Here is a 6000-nt window from a genome sequence, read left to right as displayed (position 1 = left end):
TAGGAAGACTATTTAATAAGGATCATGGTGGTACAGGTACCACAGCAATCCACTTATCGCTATCGTCATCTCAGGATGGCAATTAAGGGGATATTAAGAGAAAAAAATACTTAATTTATTTAAATAAAGAATATTTTTACCTAATAAAAATTGCAAGATCATTATTACATTTATTTTTTCTATTTTAAAATTTTTATTTTTTTTGTTATGAAAGTGGAAATAGAAGCAAAATTCCAGGCTCCCAGTTGCACTTCAAGGCTGGGTCGCTATCTCAGAGGCTTACAACTTTCAGCTGCTCAGTCAATAATTTACTGGTACAAATATTCCGAAATACGGAATTTTTTTTAGCATGACTGAGACAACGAAACCTTTGCTTTTTGATGGTTAAATGTACGCAAACTTTGTTTAAGGCTCAATTATTAAAAATATTGTATAAAATTACTTTTAGGCCCTGTGTATATAAAACATAAATGATTTGCATGTATGCACACAAACTTTGTTTGAGCCACAAAATTATTGAAAATATAGTATAAAATTACCCTTCAGACTGTGTATATAAGGAGTATATAAAACATGAATGCATCCTTTGTTTAAATTTGGGTCCCATTCCCAAGATATTTCATTATGGCAAATATTCTAAAATACGGAATATTCCGATATCCAAAATACCTCTGGTCCCAAGCATTTTGGATATGGGAGACTCAACCTGTACTGTAGTGCTGCTATAAGAAATTTTTTAACACTGCAATGAACTGCAGTACATAATCAGCTCTACAGTATGACCACTAATTAATAAATAGACCCATATATATTAGTACATAAAATAAATAAAAGTGGCCATAATGGGACTTGATCATCATCAGTCATAGTTTATTACATGGTTTTATAATACATTCTCCAGACCATATCCAAGTCTTTTTGAGCTTATCATGCTAAGTTTAGTTGACTGTGCACATATTAGAGGTTGGCATATAAATACATTGTAAAACTGTTTTTGACTATTCTAAAATATGTTATTTTCAATGCACAGAAAACTACATATTTTTCTCATTTAATAGGTTAAAGTAGGTTTATCTCGGCCCTGATCCACAAAGTGCACATGTAAAAAGTATTTACGTTGGATTGGGAACATCGATGATTGCTAACCATTGGCTTTCCGACGTCCATCCCTACTTTGAATTATTATTTTTAGTCTCTGCCAAGCTGTAAGACTTCAAAGAAAGAGTTTTAATTATATTTAAAAAATAACTGGCAACAGTGATCCTCATTTGTATTGTAACTAGTGTAAATTGCATCTTGCAATTGCATTTTCATTTTGCATCTTTAGTCATTTGTGGAAAGCAATTAGCAATTTTAATTTTCCATCGAATTGCGGGTTTTCAACGGTCACCAGCCATCGGATGCAGCTTTCCAATACCCATTCAATGGCTCATAGTTTGGTATGCAGCAGCAGACACCCGGAAGTGGTGTCTGCAGCCCAGCTTTCATGTGCATGTATGAAGCTCTGCTTGCTTTTGCGCACAAAGTAACCATCAATAGTTTGCCATTAAGCCTCAAACGGTTTTGATGCAATGACTAGTAGCCATCTCATCACTTGATTTGATGTTGGAAGCCTGGCAATCAGGGACGGACTAGGGCACTAGATCAGCCCTGGCACTTACCTCTGTGTGTGCTCCTCGTCTCACAGGGGGCGTGGTTAAATCTCATGGGGGCCTGGCCTCACAACATTCCCCCGTCTCTCAGTATTCCGGCCAAGCAGGGCATGAGGCGACGCTGCTCGGCTGGGCTTTCAGTGCGAACCAGCCCATCAGGCCATCTGCCCTTCTGGCATTTGCCAGATGGCCAGTCCTGCCTTGCTGGCAATTGTTCTATGCCAGGCTTCCGATGTCAGACCCTGATTTAAAGAGAAGATAAAAGAGCATTCCTAAAAAGTCACAGATATTATTATAGTGAGGTACAAATCTGGGAAGTCCAATGCAAGAGTTTATGTGTGTGTATATATATCAGATGGATTGGGTACGGGATGCTGGTGGTCGGGATCCCGGCGGTCAGAATCCAGATGCCGGCATCCCGACTGGGTTAGGATACCGAAACCAAACTTGTTGGTCAGTATCCTAACCCTCCCCCTACCCCCCAGGTGCCTAAACCTAACCTCCCCCTCCCCTCACCCTAACCCTCCCCCCTTAAGGCCTAACCCAAACCCTCCCCCCTTAGGGCCTAACCCTCCCCCTAAACCCGCTAGTTAGCTTCGGGATGCTGGCGGTCGGGATGCCAGCGTCGGGATTCTGGCAGGTGTCAGGATTCCGGCGCCGGTATTCTAAGCGCCAGCATTCCATGTGCCGGGATACTGACTGTATCCCATCTCAGACACCCCTGATATGAAGATTCCAGGCAAGTTGCGTAGGTAGGCCTCCCATGCAGTGTTTAGTTGACTACTTTAAAGATTGAAGACATTGACACCGGTGGATGCTATCTGAGCTCCATACTCCAGCTGTATCTGGAAAGCTGAGATAAGCACTTAATTGTTTTTACATTGTAAGTTTTTTATAACCAGATTTAATGGTATGCAGTCAGGAAGCCTGCGGACCTAATCCCGACTGCTTTATCCCAGCGAGGGTTAAATGACAGGCGTCTAAATCTAGATGCCTGTCATTTTACCGACGCTGGGAGACCGACGCCCGTCATCCCTATCGAAGGGACGCCTAGTGCGGATAGCCGCTGGGGTGGGGAGGGTTAGGTTTAGGGGTCCCTGCGGGGACTTAGGGCTAGGCATCCCCCCGGGAGGTTAGATTTAGGCTAGGGGAAGGGGGAGTTAGGGTTAGGCACCCCTGGGGGAGGTTAGGGTTATGCACCCCCGGGGGACTTAGGTTTAGGCGTCGGGGAAGGAGGGGTTAGGTGTAGACACTTAGAGGGAGGATTAGGGTTAGGCACTTAGGGGAGAGGTTAGGGTTAGGCACCCCTAAGGGAGGGTTAGGGGGTAGAATAGGTTAGTGAATACTTACCTGGGGACGATCGGGATTTTCATCCTTGCCGGGCTGCCGCTGTCGGGATTTGAACCGCCGGGCATCATACCGATTCCGATTTAATAAATTTTGCACTTCTAATAATGCACTAAGTGGTTGTGCGCCTTGTATATATTCTACTATTCTACATCTGAGGAGGGATTCCTGTATCATTGTTTGTGAAGTCATCAGATCAAAGATACTACAGACAGGCCCATTTTTCTTGAGTAGATGTACATATGTTTTTGTCATAAAGACTAAGGTCCTCATTCAGAGTCGGTTGTTGCGGCCGCACGGTCGTAAGGTAAAAGGGGCCGGATATGCAAATGAAGCGCTTGCAAGTTGCGTCGTTAAGATGGGATCGTTAGCTGGACGAGCGAGGGGAGGATGCGGCCATAAGACTAAAAATACGCCCCCTTCTCGTTCCCATTACACGTCATCTTCGGGCATATAAGGATTAATCGAGACCATCGGAGCTGGTCGTAGAGCTTAAGGTTGACCATACCCTCTCTTAAGCACTACGATCAAGTCAGTGTAAAAACCTCCCATGTCACATGTGCCATGACACTACTTAGTTAATTATGCACTCCCATAAAACGCTGTTTGCATAGTCAGGCACGCCTGCGTTCGGATCTCCACTCCCCCGCTCACAAGCACCTTCCCCTGTTACCACCCACAAACTGTTGATGTCACTGCTGATGTCAGTGCGGCCGCCCACAAAACTGCAGGCGTTCCGTCAGGAACGCCTCCGTTTGTGTAGAAACCCCCCCCTGCCCCGCCTACAAAACGGGGTGAGCTGTCGATCAATATCGACAGCCGCCCCTTTTGTAGTGAGCTCCGGAGCGAGAGAGTTTCTCTCGCTCCGGGGCTTGCGCACGCGCAGTGCGGTCGCTGCGCATGCGCAGGGCCTTAACATCGACCTGGTTGTGAGCGCTCAGTGCTTGAGACTGAGTCTGAATGAGACCCTAATTCCTTTGCTAATGATAATATAATATGGGTGCCCCTTTCTTCTTGTGTATAGACTCTTGTAATTGGTCAGTTCCTTGCTTATTGGAACTGGAAAAGAGGAACTGCCTTCGTTACTGAAAATCACATATTATATCCAGTGGACATTTATTTGCTCTACAAGGGACTTTTTTTTTATGCAATATACGGTACATATATACAACACTCAATGGCCACAGAGCCAGGGGACAAAAGTATCAAGGCCATTTTCAGGAAAATTTTGCAAAAACTGCACTTTCCACGTGGTTTTCATGCTAAGGTGAATTGTTCAGTGAATGAACAGTTAAGGGAATTCTCATATTTAAGGGGATGGTGTATGTAGAAGATACAACATAAAAACTATTTTGAGACATGTACAATCATTATACTTTTAAAATACATGTTTGGTTTAAAGATTAAAGGAATTGTTAGAATTTTACAACGAAAAAAAAACAAGAGAGGTGTAGAATAACGCACAATGCTAGCAAATGAACAGATAAGTCCAGTAAATGAATAATATGACTTGCATCAATACAACAGTCAACAGATCTAATCTAATATTGTAGGCACTAAAATTTAAGGGCCATGAACGCACATCTCCGATTGTTAGGGGTCTGCGTCTGCACAGGACCAATTCTGCGTATGTGCAGAATTGGTCCTGCGATCTCGCTCGCACACCCCCATTTAGGGGGTGGAGCAGGAGTGTGTCTGGCCACTGTTCCTGGAAACGGGGGCTTTTCACCCCATTTTCCAGGAGGTACGAGGCAAGGGTCTGCTTCGATGGACACAGTTTCCCGGCATCTTATGTGACCTGATCCCGTTCAGGCTGTAGGATGCTTCAGCTCCCACAACCTTACCAAAGGAGCCACGCGATGGTGATTCCAGCCTGCAACATCAGTCGCAGTGCTGGGAACGCTAACGCAGCAAGGAGGTGTCTTACACCTCCTTCTGCATTTGCATCGGAGATAGACGGATTTGCACAGCCGGGTCATTCCACATCAGATCACCCCAAAAAAATGTCCACCACCCATCTCAGATTTTTACAAAAATGACTATAAGAGATGTAAAAATAACTATTTCTGCTAAATATCTCGACTGTCTAACCATTAGTTTCTGAAATACTGATTTTTCAACACAGCTCCCAGCTCACCTGCCCTCCCACCTCACAGCACAGCTCGCCTGCCCTTCCACCTCACAGCACAGCTCACCTGCCCTCCCACCTCACAGCTCGCCTGCCCTTCCACCTCACAGCACAGCTCACCTGCCCTCCCACCTCACAGCACAGCTCTCAGCTCGCCTGCCCTTCAACCTCACAGCACAGCTCACCTGCCCTCCCACCTCACAGCACAGCTCTCAGCTCACCTGCCCTCACACCTCCCAGCTCACCCGCCCTCACACCTCCCAGCTCACCCGCCCTCACATCTCCCAGCACACCTGCTAGTCACCTGCCCTCACAGCACAGCTCCCAGCTCTCCTGCCCTCCCCTCACATCTCACCTCCCCTCATACCTCCCATTACAGCTACCCGCTCACCTGCCCTCACACCACAGTTACCAGCTCACCTCCAAGTCCCTACCAGGTCATCTTCCAGCACACACCACTCCGCGCTACACTCTGCTGACCAGTGCCGCACTGCACCCTGCTGACCAGTGCTGCTCTGCACTCTTCTGACTGGCACTGCTCACGCCTCTTCTCACTCCTCGGCGGCGGCACAGCATATTGAATTTAGCTCCAGCCGCGGACCGGCAGCCAAATAGGGGCCGTCCCTGACTGGATTGCGGCCAGCGCCAAATTCAATATGCCGCAGGTCGCTGCTGATTGGCCACCGGTCCGCGAGCCACGATTGGCTTGTGGCTGGAGCCAAGTGTAAACAGGCAGCGCAGCCGCTTGTTAACTGGCACTGGAACAGTGACAGTCCCAGCGCCAGGTGCCGAAGTGAAGTGCCGGTATGACATACCGTTTGATACGGCACACTTCGAGCACTGATACTAGGGCAACATAGCGAAACAATTGGT

Source organism: Taudactylus pleione, unplaced genomic scaffold (assembly GCF_031769625.1).
Source record: "Taudactylus pleione unplaced genomic scaffold, aTauple2 ptg000046l, whole genome shotgun sequence".
Classification (NCBI taxonomy): Eukaryota; Metazoa; Chordata; class Amphibia; order Anura; family Myobatrachidae; genus Taudactylus; species Taudactylus pleione.
This window is presented reverse-complemented; position numbering follows the sequence as displayed.